Source organism: Enhydra lutris, unplaced genomic scaffold (genome assembly GCF_002288905.1).
Source record: "Enhydra lutris kenyoni isolate GAN:26980312 unplaced genomic scaffold, ASM228890v2 scaffoldscaffold17, whole genome shotgun sequence".
Taxonomy (NCBI): Eukaryota; Metazoa; Chordata; class Mammalia; order Carnivora; family Mustelidae; genus Enhydra; species Enhydra lutris.
Window position 1 is genome coordinate 48,323,836 of NW_019154101.1, and position 24,504 is coordinate 48,348,339.

Sequence of the window (24,504 nt, forward strand, 5' to 3'; positions counted from 1 at the left end):
ATGATCGAAAATGGTAGAATCACAAAATTTTTTTAAAAAGTAACATTACACAAAGAGGAATTTTATGACATAAAAAACACAATTTTTATTAAACTTAAAATAAAGCCCTGAAAACATTTCAGAGATAATTGCTTATCTATATATTTTTTTAAATAAAACTATTAAAACAAAGAACACAGGTATGTGACTTTAACTTACTGGCAAGGTTAAAGTCCTTCAAAAACAGACTCATCTCATCATTGTTCATGTGACCGATACTATTATCCCTATTTTAAAGGTGGGGACATTGAGGGCCAAAGAATGTTTATGACTAAACACAATGAGTCACTGGTAAGGATTATGGAAAATGCATGTCCTAGGCAGCATGCAAATGACTTCATCTTATGTGGGTTTGGCTATGTAAGTTACATTATCTCAGCAGTTTTGTGAACATGGCTTTCTTCATGATTATCCCTCTTCCTGTCTGGTTGTTCCAAGAGACCTGGTTATTGAGAAAACCTCTGTGAGAGCTGAGAATGAGTGCAAATGTCTGAGAAATACCATAGCCATATTCAGAATGTGCCATGCTACAGTTTCTCTAATGAAGGAATTCAGGAAAAGACTAGCTACTGCCGACCAGCTTAAACTCCAAAGTTTTTGTTTTTTGTCTGTGTTTTGTTTTTTGCTTCTGGAAAAATGCCTTTTTGGCTTCCACTTCATAGGAAGTGAAAAAGTCTTTACAATAAGTCAGTCCATTATCTTCTTTCATTTTTTAAATCTTAAGAACATGGTTAATACCATATGGTTCAGCTAATGAACTCACTGATTACACTTAACAAGTGACAACAATGGCAGCAACTGCATTAAACTTAGACAATGATGATTTCTTTAAACTTGGAATTCAAGATAAAATTGAGAAATTCATCAAGGAGGGGTGAATTTTTCAGGTTGCTCTATCACATAATTTGAAATTTTAGGCCAACAGAATGCAGCTAATTATTTATTTTCTATAACTGGATCATTTTGAAAATTTTTCAAGTTACTGCAGACTAAACTTAAGACAGGATATTGTATTAATCAACTCTTAAATATGGTTTAAGAGCTTGTGCCAAACTGGTTTCCTTCAAATGCCTTTCATTTTTGTTAACCTACTATTTTCCCATGGAAGAGTTGAAGATAAATGTGCAATGCTGTTAACCCATTTTGCTACTTGGATTATTATGTTCACACATTTACACACACACACACACACACACACACACACACACACACACACAAACACAGATGGAGTACCTAATTATCCAGAAAAAAAAGGCAGCCTCTAAATATACAAACTATTTTTGCCCAAGATTCCTTAATTTAGCCATCTTCATTCCATTAGTGGCCATTTTCCTTCCCTTGAAAGGTATCATAATTAAAACCCCAGGAATTCCAAAATAAACAACTCCCCCCTCCCTCTGTCATCCTTGTTCTGCTGCTTCTGACCTTGACCCTAAAAACTATTCACACCTTATTAGAGCCAGGCAAGCTGGCTGGGGTTAAAGTCAATTTAATTAGAACTTGAGTGTGCTATCAGGTGTGTGAATTTTTCCCCATTTCAGAAAGAGGTTAGAAACATGACAGTGGAGCCCTGGTCTGGTTTGAGAGAAAATAAATTGGTTTCACTGTGACCATGGTGATGTCTGGCTATCTAATTTCTCAGTTGAATTACAACTAGGTGCCCTACACAAGGCTAGTCTCAATAACTACACAAGGCTACCAGAAGGAAACTTTAACTGGTGAGAATGCTGGAGCTGGAGCTGTCCAGGAAACTGGGAACAGGGTGACATCAGCTGGCCTCCAGAAGTTTTGAGAACTTCCATTTGGCTTCCAAGAACAATTCAAGGTGTTAATTCTGATTTATAAAACTGTCTGTGTTTTGGATGCTAGTTACCTTAGAAATCAGCTCTAAGGTTGTAAAGAGTTCCCAGCTTTACACTTTAGATACCCAGTAGCAACACCCTTCTGTGAAAAGCCAAAATGACTAGACTTAATAGCAGCCTTAATCTGACAGAATCCTGTTTTGTACATTTAGTTCCCACTGCTGACCTTGGCTTCCCTTATTGAGTAGAAATGTGAATGTGGGAAAACTTTGACATTAACAGCTTAATATTATTGAGTTTTTAAACGTTCAAGGTCCAATTTTAGAAGAATTTAATAATAAATTCAAGTGTGTATTTTAATTACTTTTATTACATTATACCACATGTTTATTTTTATTAGATCATGTATTTAAACCATTATCTTCTCACTGGTAAGCACATATTCACATGAGCAATGAGATTTGAATACTTTAGGTGTCATCCTCTGTAAGCACATTTTTTTTTAAATCTGCCTTATATTTATACCAGGTTTTTAAAAGGATTTGGCAGAATTCTGTGAGATTAATTTAACCTGCATACATCTGTGCCTTTACTATTATATCTTAATTACTCAACTATCATCTCATTCTTCCAAGAAATTCTGAAAATTCTTTGACCTAAACAGTGAACTGTTGAGGCTGTCTGGTAATTCAACCTAAGTCTCCTCTGGAAGAAGCAGTATCCTCAGCACGAAAAGCTACTCCTTTTTAATATTCTACAGAGTGTTCCAGGACCATTCTGCAGCATTATTTTCACCTATAGCTTGTCTTCCCCATATTTTCTTCACAAAGAATAGAACAGAAGCAAACTGGTTGAGAGGCTTGCTTAAGGCCATCCAATAGATTAATAATAAAATAGCATTGGCATACCCTATTTCCTCGAAGAAAGTATTTTATGTGTATGCATTTTTCTACCAACTAAACTATTCTGTACACTATCAGCAGATAGTCTCAAAACAAACTGTTCTTGCTATTTTGTTAAATCATGGATATGGACTATACACATATGAGAAGGTCCTATAGAAAAACAAGAAATAAGTAGACAGTCAATTCAACATTTAGGTATGGGTAAAATACATAATTGAAATTATGTACAACTGAATGTACATAACTTTGAAATTGTACAGTTACTGATAGCCTTAAAGACTCTTGCATTGGTATCAAAACCAAAGAACTGCTGTGCTAACACACTAGGAAGACAAACAGTTAATCATTCCCTTTCATAAACTCACCAGTACAGTCACTAGCATATAAATTAAAAATTGTTAGCAATGCCTAACCACCTCATTGCCCAAATAACCGTCTTTTCTTATTGTCTTGAGCATGAAGGAAGTGGCAAACCAGTAGGACTGTAATCTGTTATCTGTTACCACTGAGAGCAATGTCATGTTGTGACACCAAGAGAGAAAAAGTCCAGAGAGACAGACATAGAAGAAATGCATCCAATAAAAGCTGTGCTAGACGTTGCCTTCATCTTCCCTCCACATGACTCACTTATAACTGTGAGAGTACTGGGTGTGTGTGTCTGTGGGAAGAAGGAAAAGAGAAATATGTGAAGAAATGTTTAGAAAAGCTAGAATAGGGTGGGCAAGGGGTGACTGCACCAGAGTAGGTAGTCTCCTGGTCCTGATCCACATGCCTCTGAATTAATTTCATGTGTGCACACACAACCCCATGAACTAGTTATCCCTACAGATCACTGGATGGAGGAGCCCAGACACTCAGTGGCAGAACACATGATGAATCCTAAGGGCAGGACCCTTGGATATACATACAGTGGAATTTGGATAACACACATCAAAGGCACACTTGTTCTAGTCACTAGAGACCACACGAATAAATGTAAATGCAAAAGGAGCTGAATTGTAATGCTGTTGTGAAGCTCCCCTGGCTGCCAAGTATGCTCAAATCAACTTTTTGTTTGCTTGTTTTAAGTCCTAGAGCTTGTAGTTGTTTGCTTTTATGATTAAGACATCAATTTTGAGAAAATCCTTTAATTGTTATGCTTTTTAAAAACCTTAATGCCTGGATACTACTCTATAAAGATTCCCTTGACTCTCTTCTGTCTTAGTCTGTAAAATGTCAGCTCCACAGTTCAAGGATCTAGCACAAAGTATAGATCATAAAGATCTATAAAATTAGATCTATAAAATAAAGATCATAAAATTAGAGGGTCACAAGCATTAAGATAAAATAGTTCTTTCTCCCATGAACTAAAAACTAAACTAGTGTAAACTTTTGTAGAGTTAAAACTTAAAGTTAAGCTTCAAATAATCCTAGAAAAAGTCAATATGAAGTCAATATAGGATAATAACAGTGAAGAAATCAGGTTTTTATAAACATGTTATTTCTGTAGAAAAACATTTTTAAACATTCCTAATGAAACGTTTTAAGAACCTAAATTGATAAAAACACTGGAAGTATTAATATGAAGTCTGGTTGACTTATTTTACTAAAAATTGGAAATAAAATATAGATGCTAAATATCCATTATCAGTTTGTAACTGATATTTATAGCTTTATATCAAATGGTGTGCTGTGTAAGCATATTCTGAGTGGACCTTGAAGATCTAGGGACAGATTTCAGACAGACTATCCTTTATAATTGTATGAAAAAATTGTGCACCTATGTGAAGCTATCTTCCATCAAACTTCAGATGGCTTCAAGACATAAATGAGAAAGCTTTAAAAACACTGACCCAAAGGCTACATCTTACACAATTCAAATCTTTTTAGTAACCAGTACTGCTTTTCTTTTAGGAGAGGTTTTCCAACTAAAGATTGTTATACTTACCCAACTAGTAAGGCATTATCTCAAACTTTTGTAATATTTGGTCTACCCACTCCTTGCACAATGCAAATTTCTTTTCATTATCCATGCTGTGCGGAGAAAAGGTAAGAAGTGTCTGATAGAATAAAGACTAGCTTATAGGCTAGTAAGAGTGTTCTTAGAACCTTAGAGAATTTATTTAAAACCAAAATGAAAATGCACGTATACTGCCCAACATTATTGTCTATAAATTACAAAGCAGTTTCATTTTTTTATTGTCTTTCAGAGAGAGAAAAAAGCTTTCTTCCCCTGTGTTTTAAATAAATTCATAGGCACTATGAGTTATCTTATAAAAAATTATTTGGCAATATATATATATTTTTTAAAGATTTTATTTATTTGGAAGAGAGAGATCACAAGTAGAGAGAGAGAGAGAGAGAGGAGGAAGCAGGCTCTCTGCCTAGCAGAGAGACCGATGTGGGACTCGATCCCAGGACCCTGAGATCATGACCTGAGCTGAAGGCAGAGGCTTAACCCACTGAGCCACCCAGGCAGCCCCTATTTGGCAATATATTTAATGACTTGCAACTAAATAGTAACTTGAAACTATACAGACTTTTTTACTTAAATAGGCAGTGTTCATTTCCAGAACAATCGCATAAAACAACAACAACCACAACAACAACAACAAAAACCAGAATAGTTTTTCTTCTTTGATGTCCAAAAGAAATGAGCAAAGACCAGGAGATTTTTATCCAAAAGATGTATTTTTCTTCTCCACATTTCTTCTTTTTGTTTTTTTTGAAGATTTATTTATTTATTTGAGAGAGAGAGAGAGAGAGAGCATAAGCAAGCATCGGGGGTGAGGCGGGCAGAGGGAGTGGGAGAGAGAAAACCAAACAGACTCTGTGCTGAGTGCAGAGCCTATCACAGGCCTGATCTTATGACCCTGAGGTGAAACCAAGAGTCTGATACTCAACCAACTGCACCACCCTGGCGCCCCTCTTCTCCAGATTTCCGTACATCTAAAGCATCCTGCCTATGGGGGACAGAAAGAGTTTTCACAAAGCTGATAGTCCAAAGTTCCCCGTACAATGGCAAAGGACTTGTCCACACAATTAGGAATAAATATTAAATGCTTGATTGTCAATGTGCATCATGCAGACGAAAAGAATGCATGGTTCTTTGACGATTTATTCAACCAGTTTTATTAACTTTATATAAACACAATTCAAGAGATGTTTTGAAGAAGCCATAGACTCCCAGTATTAAGTATCTGATTAAGTACCAACAAGTTTTGAAGCTGACTATAGACTCACATAACTCATAAGGCATAATCTCAAACGTTTGTAATATTCGGCTTTTGCACATATTATGTCCCAGTTTGTCATAAGTGGATTCCAAAATCAAAAGAGAAAAAAATATCACAGGAGGGGGATAAACAAGATGTTTGAATATTTCACTTTTTGGTTTAATTTTCAAGGGTCTGGTTATTGTTTTTCTATAAAATATTACCCTGCCTAATAATTTCTGAACTCCTTATTCTTTATGTTCAACTTTTTTGGTAACTTTATTCTAAAAATTGCATGTCTAGATTTGCTCCCCAATTTAGCAGTGTGCTTAAGGTTTTGGGACCAGAGAAACTGAATTCCAGCTCCAGGTCCACCATTTGCCTATTGATGGACCTCAGTTACTTGTTTCATGTCCGTAGCCCTTAGTTTTCTTATTTATGAAATGTGTATTGTCTCATTTATACTCCAAAAAACCTGGCTCGTAATGTTTCTGTGAAGATTAAATGAGCTGATTTATATGAAGCTGTTCAGTGTCTGGCACAGAGTAACTGCCTAGTAACTATCAGCCATTGTTATTAAAATGTAGTTATACAAATGTTCTGCTCTTGCCAGTTGCTTCCTCATGATATACTAAAATGTATTCTGCCTCATCTTCATGCCTTCTCAGAGGATGCCACACATCCAAATGCTAATCATACATCAAGTCTGTCTGTCACGCATCCTCATAAAATCATCCCTCAGAATATCTTCACTCCTTTTTCATCAGGTAATTATTGACTACACATATCATTTGATAGTTCATTTTTTACTGTTATTTATCTCTACTTCCCAAAACTATTATTTATACTATTATTTCAATCTTTGTGATTTCTGGTGTTAAGGATTTATGTTCAGTATTCCAAACCAGACTGTAAATTCCTTAAGGACAAGCATATCTTATATTTTTTTTATACTCTATTATACCTAGCAGAATGTCTTGTTCTGTATGTACTATGTAGTGTTGATTTAATTTTTAAGTCTGTAAGATAAAGAATCTAAAATTATCTTAAATATATTTGTTTTACAACTGTGCTTATAGCAGTGACTACATAATGGGACTTGGAGTCCTGAGAAATTACTACAGCCAGTGATGTGCTGGAGCTAAACGCTACTCTTACAAGAGCCAGTGGTGTGTATCTCTTTCCCAGTTCTGCATGCAATGATTTCTCATTGGTAGTTTGAAACAATCCATGTTAGGAGTATTTATACTTTGGGAATTGGCAAACACTACAAATCTGAACTTACTTTTTCTCATCTCTTTTTTTCGCTTTCATTTTTTTCTTTCTTCCTTTATTTCCTTCCTTCCTCTTTTTTTTTTCTTTCTCTTTCTCTCTCCCTCCCTTCCTCTCTCCCTGTCCCTTTCTTTGTTTCTTTCAAAGAAAATTATTATATATTTCCCAGGACACCACTGTTTAGAACCCACAAAGATAGATTTAGAGCCATTCATAAGATGTGTATAGATTTAAATACCTCTTAACTATTGAGCAAACTCAAATAATCTATGACTCTTTTCCAGAATCAGAAGGCATTCTGTGAACACAGAAATAACATATTCGTGTGTTATAATTTACAATTACCATTTAAATATTAATATCCTCTGCAGGTTTCCTGTCTCACCTTTAGGTCTTTGATCCATTTTGAATTTGTTTTTGTGTATGTTGTAAGAAAGTGGTCCAGTTTCATTCTTCTGCATGTTGCTGTCCAGATTTCCCCACACTTGTTGAAGAGACTGTCTTTTCCATTGGTTATTCTTTCCTACTTTGTCAAACATTGGTTAACCATATCGTTGAGGGCCCATTTCTGGGTTTTCTATTCTGTTCCATTGATCTATGTGTCTGGTTTTATGCCAGCACCATACTGTCTTGATGACTACAGCTTTGTAATACAGCTTGAAATCTGGAATTGTGATGCTTCCAGCTTTGCTTTTCTTTTTCAAGATTACTTTGGCTATTCAGGGTCTTTTGTCATAAAAAAAGAATGAAATCTTGCCATTGCAGTGATTTGCATAGAGCTAGAGTATATTATGCTAAGCAAAGTAAGTCAGAGAAAGACAAATACCATATGATTTTACTCATGTGGAATTTAAGGAATGAAACAAATGAACACGGGAATAAAAAAAGAAAGAGAGAGGCAAACCATAAAACAGACTCTTAACTGTAGAGAACAAACTGAGGGTTGCTGGAGGCAAGATGGGTGGAGGATAAATGGATGATGGGTATTAAGGAAGGCACTTGTGATGAGCACTGGGTGTTGTATGTAAGTGACGAATCACTAAATTCTATTCCTGAAACTAATATTATGCTATATACTAACTAACTAGAATTTAAATAAAAACTTGAAACAAAAAAAATATGCTTTGCAAGTGATCTTGTTATTTGGCAGATAGTCCATATGTTTGTATAGTGTAGCTATGGCCTTAGTAGCTATTTTCCAGGGATTTTATGTATGTATAACCTATAATCCTTCTAAGCCACGAGCTCCTCAGAGGAATTTACTGGATTAAAGACAAGTGTCATTCAAGAGCTATACTAATGACTGTACAGGGCTCAAAGTAGTCACTCAGGAAAAAAAAATTTATGTCCATTTATTATTTAATTTTAAAATTTAACATTTTTGAAGATGAGAGGGAATTTAAAAGAAAAAGAATATGTTCTTGAAACTAAATAATTACCAGTGCACGATTACGTTCTTAGCCTTGGAGTTACAGATAGAGATTGCAGCAGCTTTTTTTTTAATCTCTCCTTTTGTCATTTGTTCTGTAATTCAAGCTTCAGTATTTAAAAGTTTCCATTGTCTGCATTAGGTCAGCAATATAATCCTTGAGAAGCTTATATCTGTTTAAAACCATCAGCTTGATTTTTTTTTTTCCCTAAAGCACCTCCAGTTCAGGTCCTGGAGTCAGCTCTGAGCCTCTCCGTATTGCATTCAGGAATAATATTCTTGAATGTGAGAGAGAAAGGAACAAGAGGAGGACGCATTAGTAAAATCTTGGTTCGTATGTGATATATTTTTCTGCATTGAAAAGATTTGTTATGAAGGTTGATATAAAATACCACTGAAAATAAAAATATCATTCCATATCATCATCACGTACTAACAGTCCAGTGATCCATCAAACATTCAAGACAATACTTTATTGTATGTGAGCCTAGAAATCCACCTCTTATTTCAGGAAAACGAGAAATTGTCTTACCACAGAGGCACTGTGTTTAAATTATCTTGACCAAGAAATCCAAAGGAGAGCCGAATCCCCAGTATACAGTGAAACAGACATGGGGTTCTAACTCCCTTGCAATAAATTTAACTTTAATGACCGGATTTCCTCATTTGCAACTTCCCAATTTTGACAGTTCAAGTTTCTGGTCCTGGAACGCTCCCTGTGCTTTCTGCCGGGGCCTGAGCGCCTTACGCTCCCATCCTCCAGCAGCAACTGCCTGCAGACAGACTGAATCTAGGACCTAACTTCTCTGTTAGAATGAAGATTAACAGGTGTTAAAGACATGTTAGTATTTAGATGAGTGGCTCACCCAGATGTAAACAGAAGAGATTAAAGAATATTTGGGGCAGGCGCGCCTGGGTGGCCCAATCATTAAGTGTCTGCTTTCAGCTCAGGTCATGATCCATGTCTGGCTCCCAGCTCAGTGGGAAGCCTGCTTCTCCCTCTCCCACTCCCCCTACTTGGGTTCCCTCTCTCTTTCTGTCAAATAAATAAATAAAATCTTTAAAAAAAAAAAAAAAAAAAAGAATATTTGGGGCAGAAACTGCATCTCTGGAATATATAGTGTGACAGGATCAAACATTCCAAGTATTTGTCTTTTGTGGGATCAGTAGAACCTTCCTGCTCACATTCTAAATGAGGAGAGTATCCGCGATGGGATGTCTAAATAGAGACCCAAGATTATGGTGCTTACTGGGGTAAAGCAGCAAGGAAAAACATCCAAACTAAAAAGGCAGTTTACTCTGTAAACAGTAATTTTAAATTGACATTTGACTTTAGATAAGTTGAAACATCTGAGCCTAAATCCCATGCCAAATTAAAACATACATAAAAACCATACTTTGGGGTTGCAGACCTTTCAGAGATGGAGTGGTAGTATAAGTATATTCTTTACACAGACCTGCTCTTAGTCATGTATCTTCCATGTTTAAAACCTTTCAATTGTTTCCTGTTTCACTGTAGACAAAGTCCAAGCCTCAGAATGGCAGGGAAGCCCTAATGATCTGACTCCTCTTGCCTCACAGTTCACTCCTTGCCCCCAAATATTCTCTGGGCTACTCATACCACATTTCTCCCATTACCTTGCTTTCAGGCATTTTCACAAGCTGTTCTTTACCCAAAGCCTCTGACTGATTCCTATATATCTGGGAGGACTTCACTTGGGCCTTTCTCCTGGGAAAACTTTGTACACTCCTAAAGGCAAGGCTAGGTGCCTTTTGTATTTTCTCCATACCCCAGGTACTTCTTCATGTAATGCAATGATGTATTTTAAGTGTCCATTTACGTCTCTCTATCTGCTAATAGGAAGCCAGCTTCATAAAGGCAGGGGACAATTCATTTGGTTCATGCTGTGTCTACATACATACTACCTGCCTGTCAGTAATCACTGCTTACTTAATGAATAAATTAAGCTCTTGTAACATTCTTGTGTCATTGCAAGGAAATTGTGAGAGAAGAGAACCTGTTTTGTTCATTGTATGTACAGCACTAACATCATACCTGACAATAGTAGATGCTCGATAAATATTTATTGAAGAAAAATTTGGAATACTAAATAACATTTAACTATAATGCATTGCCTTTGATGTAATGGCTAACATGACATTAACACTAATATCTCTAACGAGAATGCTAAACAGTTTCAGTTCTGTTAAAATCATAATAACCCAGGGGGGGAAAATACCATTCTTGTTATAACAATCATTACTACTGTAAATATTAATTATTTTGCCTATTATAGATCAAGAATTTTTCCCCCTCAGGTATTTTCCTGATTAAATATTTGTAGTCTATTGAGTAGTGTTTTCAGATTTGCATCTTTGATTTTTAGTAATATCTAGCATCCTTGAAATATGTTATTTTTAAGCTATAAAAAGCACTTCTTGATTCCTACATAGGAACGTGGTTGGGTTTCTACATTCCTCAAAGAAAAAACAAAAGAAGTTATTTGTACACATATTCACCTAGAAAACTTCTGGAGAAAATCAAAACGTTTAGCTAGAAAGGTACCTGAGGGATGATCTTGTTCAGCATCAAACTTAGGAATGAGTGGTTTCTTCCTCCTTTTAAAGGAAGAGGAAGGCAACTAGTATTTAACTAGTCTGCTCCAAATAGTTAAATATTATTCCTTAAAAATGATGCTCGTCCACACACGCATACACATCACTCACAGTCATTACCTCTACATATAGTGTAGACAATTTGCATAACTACTTTAAATGATAAAAACACTTACAAATCTACCTGATCAAGGAGAGGTAAGTAGAGTGTGCATAGATTTATGGTAATCACATCACATCCACACAAGTGGTATTCTCCACCACTCCACATCCCAATCTCTACCATTGGAGTGAAAGAATCTCTTTTATAGTCCTAAGTCAAGAAAATCTCTTGAGTCATAATGATTATTGTCATATAAATTATATTACTATAAAAATATACCCCTATTTCATTTTTTTGAAGATTTTATTTATTTATTTGACAGAGGGAGACACAGCTAGAGAGGGAACAGAAGCAGAGGGAATGGGAAAGGGAGAAGCAGACTCAGTGCTGAGCAGGGAGTCCTGATCCCAGGACCCTGGGATCATAACCTGAGCCAAAGGCAGATGTTTAACGATTGAGCCATCCAGGCTCCCCCCTAGTTTATTTTTAATAAAGTAAAAGGACAACAACAAAAATTATTTGGTATTCATTTCTTAATCTTGAGAAGTGCTTGAAGTTTGAGCTTCCCATTTAAGAAAAATGAGCAAATTACAAAGTTAACAAAGTCTTCATATTTCCTCTCTCTCTCACATAGCACTCTGTTCCTTACCTCCATAGTTCCTCATTTGGGCCTGCCTTCTTAAAATGTTCTTTTCTCTCTTTGAACTCAGGAATCATCAGGCAAAGCTAGTAACATCAGAGGTGTTCACTGAATAGCTGAGCTGAAAAAACCCACCTTCTGAAAGCAGAGTGAAAGTGGAGCCTCATGGTGGTCTGGGGAATATGGCATTTCCATTCACAGTCCAAGCAACAAGAGAAACAAGGTGAGAGCATGAGAGTTCGGCATCTTAAGGTAGTGGCAAAAGAAGAGTTTCAGGAAAAGCAAGGTGGAGATAGTGGCTATCCAGTAGGTTACTTATTATGTGGTATGTCTGTCAGGAGCCTGCATTCGCATTCAAAGTCAGGGACTCAGGAAAACAAACAAGAATAAATCAGGGTCCAAGGCCAAGGGGGAATGTGGGTACACAAGAAGGGGACTAGAATAGAGCTTTGAACACAAGGATCAAAGTAGAAGACACTTATCAAGCTTGGGTCAATACTGGATGGCTGAGGATGCTGAGCCACTGAGTGTTGGTCTAAATGATTCAGAAAGATCCTGGGGAAAGGTGTGCTGGGCCTTGAAACATATTTAGAGACACCAGACTTACAGAGGATGGGAAGGTAGAGTATTGGAGTTGATTTCTAGACCTTTCTCTCATCTCATGATTTCCTTCAGAATTTCCTGCACTGGTCTCAGGGGTTTCTCTGTATGATTAATCCTTTCTCCTTATGCAATTTTAACTATAGGATGGCCCCTTACCAGTTAAGACTGTCCCTTTCCACATCTCCAGAAGGCCCTCACAAGTTAAGGAAGAAGCAAACTGTCAGCAAAATCAGTCCAGTGAACACAAGAAAATACTGAAGCTGCGCCACCTCTGCTTCTCACATTTTTTATCTCATACAGAATGGCAGCCAGAGTAGTAAAGTACACTCAAGGAAAAATATGTTGCTCTTATAAAAGGTAAAAATGCCTGATGAAATGTACTTAGGAAATAACCATGGCTGACCATTAATCAACTATGTATCCATATCACTAAAAATAATCTATCACATAAATTCCCTCTTCCCTCTTAGCTGTCATTATCCTTGATCAAGTCTTGTTATTGCTAATTTGGATTCTTAGAGGTCTCTGTTGGACAATCCTATAGCAATTAATTTTTCTCTGCTCTAATTCTATCTATATATCAAAGCCACTGTGATTTTTATCACTCTGTTACTCCATATTTTTCAATGGTTACATATTGTCTACCAAATTAAGTTCACTTTTTAAAATCTGGCCTAAACATTTTTGCAATATTACTTTCCACCATTAATCTGTACCCAATAAATCTATAAACTTTTATTATTCCTGGTTTCCCAAATACAGTTATCTCTTTCTCACATCAGGCCTTAGTCTTTGCTGTCCCCTGCTGAGCATGCCCTACCTCCATCTCTACCTGATAAAGTCCTACACATTCTTCTAGATTCTGCTTAAATGTCTAAAGTATTTCCTCTCACCTCTTCAATTTTCCATGGCTCTCTGTCTCTCATGTCAATTTTACTCATCCCATTCTGTGCTGGACTGAGAGTTTTCTGTGTCCATGGCATAAGGCTTGCTCCTCTTAATATTAATAAACCTTTTAATTTAACTGAAGCAAGCATGATTCTTATAGACACACACATATGAGCCACACACAAACAACACTATTTTGTAATAGAGTACTATGTCCAGTAAATTTAGAATTTTTTTAAAGTGACACCTGTACACTAAGCCTCCATGGAGAAAGTACAAAGATTCTAATCTTACAGAGACATGGTCACCATGCAGAGTGTATTTTCAGTTTTCTAAAGTTTGATTTTGACCATCATCCTCTTGAAAAGTCTCATGTCTACAAAATGCTTTCAGAATCTTTATGGAAACCACAATGTAGTCAAATGAAAGAGGAGAATTGAACTAATCAGGAAATCATAAAAATCATATTTTAGCCGTTCAGTCATTCTGGTAAAATCTATGGAAACTGAACATAGTAGCCAGGGTTTTGTTTTGTTTTTTTTTTTTTTCTTTATCAAATCATACAGTTGACTCAAAAGGAAAGCTTCATGACAAGGTTTGTTTTGTTTTTTTAGTAGTGGTTTCATAAGTATGGGTCATGGGTCAGGATGGAGGTAAATGTTAAAGCCATCTTAACTTACAGGGGCACCTGGGTGACTCAGTTGATTAAGCTGTCTGCTTTCTGCTCGGGTCATAATCCCAGGGTCCTGTGATCTAGCCCCTGTTTGGGTTCCCTGCTCAGCAGGGAGCCTTTTCTCTCTCCCTCTGCCTGCTGCTCGTCCTGCTTGTGCTCTCTCCCTCTGTCAAATTAATTAATTAATTAATTTTTTTTAATCCCTCTTAATTTAGAAACTCCAGCCCCTGTCATCTTGGTATCTAAATAGTGCTAGGGAGAAAATGACGTATTCCACATGAATTTGGAAATAAACATGATCAATATCCTGAAAACCAAACTTGACATGGCTTTCGATTTTAATGAAATCAGTATAGTCTTCTTTTTTAAATCATTCATAACCGTCTGACTCAAAAAACAAAATAGACAACCAAACCATTAATTTTGATTCTGCCACAGCAAAACAAGTTTTGTAGTAAAAAGAGAAGGGCTAAAAGAATGAGAAGCTTTGGGTCCTAGTTCTAATTCAACCTCTGGCCCTGTAAACTTGGGTAAAACACTTCACCATTTAAATATCCCACCTCCAGTCTATAAAATAAGGAAGTAATCCTGTTGCCTTACCTACTTCATGATGAGGATTGAATAAAATAAATTAAGGGAAAGGATTTTATAAATTAAGTACCAAAATCTCTGATGATTCTGATGCCACTTCCCATTAATCCTCCAATGATCTCCATCCAGCAACTGTATAGTTGGGCTAGCTGTCTTCCTCTCCACTTCATAGGCCACCATCTTTTACAGAGTCTGTGGTTTTCTAGTTACCTGAACTTGTGAGGGCCTCTGGCTCTTCCTGTCTGCCCAGCTGAGTCTTGTACTTCCTTCAGAGACTTTGTTCCCCATGAAGCTTTCGACCTACTAGGATCTTTTTTTTTTTTCCAGAATTCGTTGTACACTTATACCCTCCACCCCAAACAGAATATTAGCTTATGACTTTGTATACTCTGGTTATGACAATTTCAAATCTTTGTGTCACTAGAGTATGAATCTGTATGTATAAAGACTGTGTCATCTAGCTCTTTTATATAACTCAAAGTGTCTAGCTCAGGGCTGGGCACTTCTTAAAAAGAATGAACTGGGGGCGCCTGGGTGGCTCAGTGGATTAAGCCTCTGCCTTCAGCTCAGGTTATGATTTTAAAGACCTGGGACTGAGCCCTGACTTGGGCTCCCTGCTCAGCGGGGTGCCTGCTCCCCACTCCTACCCCCTGCCTGCCTCTCTGCCTACTTGTGATCTCTCTCTGTCAAACAAATTTTAAAAATAAATAAATTTAAAAAAAAAAAAGAATGAACTGCTTATTTTCCAACTTTCTTTTCCCAGAGTTACTGGCTAAAGGACACTTCATACCCTAATTTCTGATATCTAATAAATCATAAAGACCTCTCTGTTTCATCTTAATGAAATACAGTCTCATATGAATATGAAATAATGAAAATGAAATATGAAATATGAAAATGAAATAAAGTCTCATATATAACCACTTTTCTCTTTCTCCCTTCTCATATCCACATTTCATCTGCAGCCCTTTAAAACTTTACACTGCTTCCTTGTTTCAGCAATGGCTTTCAAATGATATACAGAACCAGAAAAATCCACTTTTAGAAACCAATTATGCCTGCTTTCTGCTTAGAACCCTTCAGTGGTTTTTTTATTACCCTTTAAATAAAATCCCACCACACAACAGTGGCCTCCAAGGCCATATATGTTCTGGCCCCCACCAACCTCTACAACTCACTATGAGTCATTCTCCCCATCTCCCTCTATCCCAGGTACATGGCACCCTTAAACTTCTCACAGAAGCCATGGTCATTTGTCTTAAGGCCTTTGCACAGGTTTTTTTCCCCTCTACCCAAAGTGTTCTTCCCTGGCAGTTCTCATAATCAGTTCCTTCCCTTCATGTACGGAAGCACCATGCTTGCTTTTTCTCCCCTAATTCCTTCTCTTTAAGGGGGACTATTTGAGCAATCCTATCTCATACCCTATTTATTTCTTTCATCTTACTTATTCTAATGGGTAATTATTAGTTGTTTTCTGATTTACTTCTGCAGTTATTTCTCTTGTCACTAGAGTGTAAGATGCATGAAGGTAGTAGGAACCATGTATTTTTTTTTCCATCATAATGCATTCATAGTACCTAGTACAATTGCCTACCACACAGAAAGCACTCAAAAGTATTTGTCAAATGAAAATTTAACAAGTGAGATTTGAGTATTTGGTATATGCCAGGTGCTAGAAATACAAAGTAAAATAATTGCAAGTTTGTACCCCTAACTCCATGTTCAATGATGTCATCATGTTTTTAGCTTAAATTTGGCCATGGTGAGAGTATTAACACAAGAGAAATAATAAAATACTGAAAATCTGGGCTTCTGTCCATGCTACCCCTGCCCCTGCATGACATCCAGCTTATGAGGACATTACTCCAGATAGGAAAGTACATAATTATAAATACATGTGGAAAATATCATGGGAAATAGTTCTGGGAAGACTAAATATACATGTACAAAAGTTAAAGTTGGACCCTTAACTTACATCATATGCAAAAAATAAAATGGATCAAAGACCTAAATGTAAGAGCTAAAATTATAAAACTCTTAAAAGAAAACATAGAGAAAGTCTTCATGCCATCAGATTTGTTAATTTCCTGGCTATAACACCAAAAGCACAGGCAACAAAAGAAAAACATAGAAAAATTGGACTACATCAAAATTTAAAACTTTCATGCATCAAAATATGCTATCAACAGAGTAAAAAGGCAATCTACAGAATGGGAGAAAATATTTTCAAATCCTATATGTGATAAGGTGGCCAGAATATATAAAAATCCTACAACCCCACAGCAAAAACCAAATAACCCAATTAAAACAGAGGCAAAAGACTTATACATTTCTCCAAAGAAAATACACAAATAGCCAAAAAGGTACATAAAAAGATGCTCAACAGTACTAATCATTAGGGAAATGTAAATCAGTCCAACTTACAAAGAGACACCACCCCACACAAATTAGAATGGCTATTATTTTTTAAAAATTGAAAATAAGAATTTCTTGGCAAGGATCTGGAAAAATTGGAACCTTTGTGCATTTCTGATGGGAATGTAAAGTGGCACTGCCACTGTGGAAAGCTGTATAAAAATTATAAATGGACTTATCAAGTGATCTGGCAACTCCATTTCTGAGCATATTTTTAAAAGAATTAAAAACAGGGACTTGAACAGATATTTGCACACCAACATTCATAGCTGCATTATTCACAATAGCCAAAAGGTCAAAGCAGCCTATTGTCCATCAGTGGATGAATGCATAAACAAAATGTGGCCTATACATACAACAGAGTATGTTTCATCTTTAAAAAGGAAGAAAATTCTAACACATGCTACAATATGGTAAATCTTGAGGACGTTAAGCTAAGTGAAATAAACCAATTACAAAAGGACAAATATGGTATGACTGCAATTTATATATGGTACTTAGAGTAGTCAGATTCATAGAGACAGCAGAGTGGTGGTTGCTGAGGGCTAAGAGGAGGGAAGGGGAGTTACTCTTAAATGGGTATGGAGTTTCTGTTTAGGAAGATGGAAAAAGGCTGGGAGTAGATGGTGATATTTGCACAACAAAGCGAGCATGCTTAATGCCATGCAACTGTACACCTAAAATGGGCAAAACAGCAATTTTTGGTTGCATATATTTGATCACAACAAAAAATAGTTACAAAAAATGTTATGGAAGTATAACAGAGTAAATAGCTGGATTAGGAAAGATTCTGGTGTAGGAATTAGGACTTCACAGAAGAGGTCACTTCTAAACAGAAAGAAGGGAAAGATATTTCTGGACAAAGGGAGAGTATGGACAAAGGAAAGGAATATGAGACTGTAGAGTATATTCAAGGGATGGCAGATTGGTGAAGGCTGGTCATGGAGAGAGCCTGAGCTGCAACCATCAAAAAATCCCCACAGCTCTGAATTAAAGAAATGTTATATTTCTACTTAACTTGCAACTTGACAACTTTCATATGTTGTATTTGGTATTCACCAGACTATATAATTATCGAGCATATCCACTTTCCCATTCTTACTAGATTTCAGGCAGTTTACTCAATTTAACAATAAACTTGAAGGTGAAATTTTTGCCCAAGAAGTGGAGAACTATATTTTACAGATGGCAGGCAAAAGAGATTTTCAAGGGGTGCCTGAGTGGCTCAGTCGGTTGGTTAAGTGCCTGACTCTTGATTTAAGCTCAGATCATCATCTCAGGGTTGTGAGATCAAGCCCTGTATCGGGCTCCATGCTGTGGTATGGAGCCTGCTTAAGATTTCTCTCTTTTTCTGCTTCTCCCCCTCTTTTTCTCTCCCTCCCGGTCTAAAAAAGAGAAAGAGATTTTCAGTATCCAGAAGTCAGAGTGAGAAGAATTGATACCAGTGCATTCCAGAGCCAATATGCCCAAGCATAAGCCTGGAGGGGTTGTCTTAATTCTCTGTTTAAGATGTTTTCAAGAATTATCAAAAATTTCATTATACTTTTTTCTCAGTAATCTAAAAAAAAAATGTTTTAAGCCAAAAGTTAATGCTTTGTCTTGCATGATTAATTACACAGGTGTATTATAATGTTGCCAAATAAATTTCACCTGTTATTGCCACTTTGACCATAGTTGACCACAGTGAAAAGAAGTAAAAATCCTAATATTCTGTCAATATGATTCAGCATGGATTATGTCAATATTATTAAAGTGTGAAACAGTGTTTCTGCCACCAAAAACTATTGGATAATTAGACGAAGGCAAACCTGCTTCATTTCATCTAAATGCGTTGGACTGGTTCACATACCTCTCAGAGACCTATCCTAAGTTCCAAAGTTTCTTCCAAGATAAAGTCTCATGTACCAGAGGATCTAAATGAAGGAAGAAATAAATGGGCAGAGGAATGAGTTTTAAACAAACAAACAAAAAGTTTGAGACAGGAGAGCCTCTTCTGTCTGCTTCTTTGCATTAAATATGGGTTAAATATCTTCTGAGAAGGTAATTTGCAGGCCTTCAACTGAAAAACTAAAGGCATTTCTTCTGAACAAAAGAGTTGTTAATGATCATTTTTTCTTCCTTTCATACATCATCTCACTCTACCCTATTTTGTTCTTCTTTCCTACTTTTATTATAATCTGCATAAGAACCTCATTTAGTTAAACATCTTCCACCCAGTACCTTGGGAGAATGGAGGTTGCTTCTGTCTTTGAAACCCAAAGACAGAAGCAACCTCCAGGTTTGGTTTTTCCCATAAGCATGTTGTGAAAACTATATTTTAACTTCGTATCAAAACGCAGACAGTTTCTTTCTAATTTTAGTTTCCCTCTCTGAACAGCAACCTGTAATCAAATTTTTGGCAGATAAATATATTACAGGGCTTTTCATTTTATGAGTGCTACTATTGAACTCAAGCATATAATATGGGAAGTTAAAGAACTTTTTTCATGCCAATCATTAATCTCCTCCTCCTCTTTGTTCCCATCACACTGTAACTCCACCTTTATTATTGCCTATACCAATTCCAGTGTAGTTAATATTATATTATCTGCTCCATGAAAGTAGGATTAAATTTAATTTACTCTTTCCTTCAACAAGCATTTATTGAGTGGCAGCTGTGGGCCAAGCACTAGACTATTGATTGGAGATAAAAAGAGAAATCAAATAGAGTCCCTCTCCTCAAGGAGCCCATATTTTCCCCTTATTCTATCACATGCACTGTATATATGTTTGCTCAGTTAAATTAGTAGTATATAGTATATAAAACTATACATATAGTATTATATAGTGTATTGTATACCTAAAACTAATATTGTATGTTAACTATACTGGATTTTTTTTAGAAGTTTGTCTTTAAAAGCATGAATTATTTGATATTTGTAAAATGTAGAGATGTTACTAAAGGTAAATGTTTATCATAAAGAGCTTTTAAATAAACCTTTCTGTCTGAGAGTAGGAATTGTTTCTTTATAAATCTCTGAAAGGTTTTTGGCTGCTACTGCCATCAGCTCTACCAAAGTTCCTTCTTTTTAAAATAGTAACTGGATATATATATATATATATGTGTGTATATGTATACACATACACACACACACACACACACACACACACATATCTCCAATTTTTATTTGTAGAATATACATATGATACATGTGTGTATATGTGTATGAATGTATGTATATATTTGGATGTATATGTTATAAATGTGTATCACACTGTGCAGTACAGCAAATCATTTGAATGTTTATGTTGCCTCAAAATTTTCTCTCAGTGCTTTCATTACTTTTCTGTTTTTTTAACTGTATGGCCACATTTCCTAAGAGACTTATTTACTTCTGAGTTTCCTAGTTACAGCTTTATAAATGGCTAGAAGTTCTGTGGCCTTTTGTTACTATAAGATTGAGTTCTGAGTTTATGACTCACTTTCTGGAAGTCAATTTTCTAACCCAGAGTCCATTTAATTTCACTTGCCATGATAATTTTGAAATAAACTCCTATATGTCCATAGTTAAAACTTTAGGAGCTATTATCAGCTTGAGTTTTACATTAAATTCCATTTTAATGATCACATTGGGCTTTATATTATTTGCTTCCTTAAATGCTTTTTTAGTAGGAAAATAAAAATTTTTTATAGTAAACCTATCATAAAAGGAGGCAGGAATATGTGTAACTGAACACTGCTACTTGTTGTCTTATAGGTTTTAGCCTGCCTTTCCTGCTATAAGTCATTGAGTAGCTATGTATATTTGGAGAACAGGAAATAGCCTACTGTGATTCTTTTCTGAAGCAACCAATTAGAGATATGCATTATGATAGTGTTCTGTGACTGACTTTTCTTGACCTTGTCATCCCATTCCTAATACTATCATTATGCTTCCCGAAGCCCTCAGTCCCTGGCCCTGCCACTAAATTCACTTCAACTTCTTGCCTTAATTGAAACCTCACTCTACTCTGAGATACTCACTGCTTCTCCGTAGGTCTCCCCAAATGGAGAGGGTGGTCGTCTACACCCTTGGTGTCTCAGAATGAAGACGCAGAGTTCAGGTCCTCTGCATCTGGTGGTGCTTCAAACCAATCATGTAAAATCCCCCTCTCCCTAAGTTGGGTCTAACTTCAGAAGTTAAAGGGCAAATCTGGGGAGCCGAAGGAGTCATAGGTTCGCCTTCTTTTTCTTTAAAGACTTTTGAAGTATCCTCAGTATGAAAAGGGGCCAGGGCTGACCTGACTAGACCTCACATAGTAAGAGAAGCAAGGGACACCTTTTTACCTTGCTTATGGCAACATTTCAAGTTCTTTCCCATACTTCTAAATCTAAAGTTCCTCAGTCAGGGAACCATGGGATTTATTCAGTAACAACCTCTAACAAACCCTGACGTTGGTCCTCCATTGGGGAGGCCCCCACTCACCTTAAGGGAAGTGTTTCTCATTTATAGTGATCCCATAGCCCTTTAAAACCTTAATATATTATCTCTGTTCAAGAGAGAGACTTGGCCCCGTATCTGGAGTTCCTAGAGAACTTTTAATTCCGTAAAAATACCCAAGCCTGAAACTTCCCTGAGCTCGGCTGTGAGCTGATGCCAAATTACTGCACACTTAACTTTATGTTTTTGCAGGGGGTCTGTCCGGTATCCATTGCAAGGTGATCGTGATGGGGTCCCCACTTGCTGGAATGGCCAGCAATCCCTGTACTGATGGATGATAGGTTATTCCAGACTTTGCTGTAAAAGAGAGGAGAAGGCAAGGGAGGTCAATGCTCAGAGACAAAAACCCTTTGCTTTTCTTTGCTCCTGCTTTTATTGGTCCTTCAGGATAATTACAAATCCTTATCACTGTTTCTCAAGCACTGAAGTGTGACCAGGGGTCTTACAGGAACTAGGAGGATCTGTTTACAGGAAAGATACAATATGCTAATCAGTGTGTTCTTTGAGTTCTGCTAAACAGAGCCTAGGGGACAATACAGACATCTCTTAGATCACAGGGCGGCTGTTTGGGCTAGGAAAGCTTCAGGGAAGCCAACTCCCTGCAGCATTCCAAAAGCAGAGCCCTCAGGTAGGCCTCAGCATTCCAAAGGTCTACGCCCTTCTGCATAACTTTCCCTGCCTCCAGCGGCCTCAGTATTACATTTTAGCAAGCCAGGTATTAATGGATGATTTCATGCTGTACATTAACCCCAACATCCTTAGAGGTCCACGTTTTCCAGCCATACCATATTCCACCCTTCCTTGTACTCAGAGTACCCGTGGATTCCGTGGATAATTCCCTCATATTTACTGAACAGTGCAGCACCTGACATAGTCTTCCTTTACATGCCACTTTCACCATCATTTTGGGTGACATCCGGTCCAGGCATAATCCCAGTTTCATAATTTCCCAACCTTCTCATCTTCTGTTACCTTTTCCTCCACTTTATTTCAGTCACCCTCTGTTAAGACAAACCTGTATTGTAACATCACTGCTTTACCTCCAAAAACCTAAATTCAACTATCTCATTTTTTTTTTTATCAACTTCTTACTGTTGGGTCCCCCAATAATGAGGCCATGGTCAAAGGAGTGAGACTGATACAAAGCGAAGGTCAAGAAAAGCTTTATTTCGCGCCAAGCATCAAGAATCAAACTGACCAGCCAGGGATGTCTCTTGCAAAGAGACGATGACCCTTTGCCTTACAGACTAGCTTTTAAGGACAAAGGCCATGTGGTTGGGCCTGGCCATGCACAGGTGGCCAATGAGATTGTAACACAAAGAAAGCTGCACAGTCCTGCTAGGTCACACATAAGTGACCAATTGAATTACAATTTACCCTATAGTAGATATTTGAACTAACCTATCACCTTGGTCAGAATTGGCCCCCAAAAGGCACCCAAAGGGCAGGGCCCATACTGCTTGGTAGCTAGGAGACAGTATGTGCCCCCACTGATTGAATGCCTCCACCTGGCCTGACCCACCCTTGTATTTGGGTTTTGTTACTTGGGACTGGTTTCCGGGACTTGTTTTTAAGTAAGTTCCTGAAGGGGGGTGGGCAGGGTCAGGATGGAGCTGCTCTGGTTAAATAGGCCCTTACACTTACCCTTTCCTTCTAAATCCCTCGCTTAATTCTTCATTACATATTCTTCAATACAACAAACACCTGATGATTCTACTTTTTTCCTATGTGCACCTTTCTGTCTTTGCTTCCTTCTCTATCTAAGAATCCATAGTTTATTATATAAACAATTTCTTGCCAACATTCTCAATAATATTAACCCACTGTTTTTCCAATTGCTCTGGATTAGTGAAACCCCCATTGTGGACCAAATCTACATGTCTACCTTATCTATATTTAAGGCTGAAGTACACAGCTGAAGAAAATCATAAAAACAGATCCATTATGTGGAGAAAGGGGAACCCTTCTACACTGTTGGTGGGAATGCAAGCTGGTGCAACCACTCTGGAAAACAGCATGGAGGTTCCTCAAAATGTTGAAAATAGAACTACCCTATGACCCAGCAATTGCACTACTGGGTATTTACCCTAAAATACAAACTTAGTGATCCAAAGGGGCACGTGCACCCGAATGTTTACAGCAGCAATGTCTACAATAGCCAAACGATGGAAAGAACCTAGATGTCCATCAACAGATGAATGGATAAAGAAGATGTGGTATATATATATATATACAATGGAATACTATGCAGCCATAAAAAGAAATGAAATCTTGCCATTTGCAATGACGTGGATGGAACTAGAGGGTATCACGCTTAGCGAAATAAGTCAATCAGAGAAAGACAACTATCATATGATCTCCCTGATATGAGGAAGTGGAGATGCAACATGGGGGGTTAAGGGGGTAGGAGAAGAATAAATGAAACAAGATGGGATTGGGAGGGAGACAAACCATAAGTGACTCTTAATCTCACAAAACAAACTGAGGGTTGCTGGGGGGAGGGGGATTGGGAGAAGGGGGGTGGGGTTATGGACATTGGGGAGGGTTTGTGCTATGGGGAGTGCTGTGAAGTGTGTAAACCAGGTGATTCACAGACCTGTACCCCTGGGGATAAAAATATATGTTTATAAAAAATAAAAAAAATGAAAAAATAAAAAAATAAAACATCCATTAATGCCAATGCAAATTGATGGTCTTCATCCTGAACAAGATCCACAGTGCTGCTAGCAATTCTTCCATGCTATTTCAATCAAGTCTCTAACTCATTCTCCATAGTGGATTACAAATCTCAGCTCTCCTAGAAACACCTAAACTACCTCATCACCCCCACTCTTAACACATGACCTTGTCCTGCTTCACAGAGAAAACAGGAGC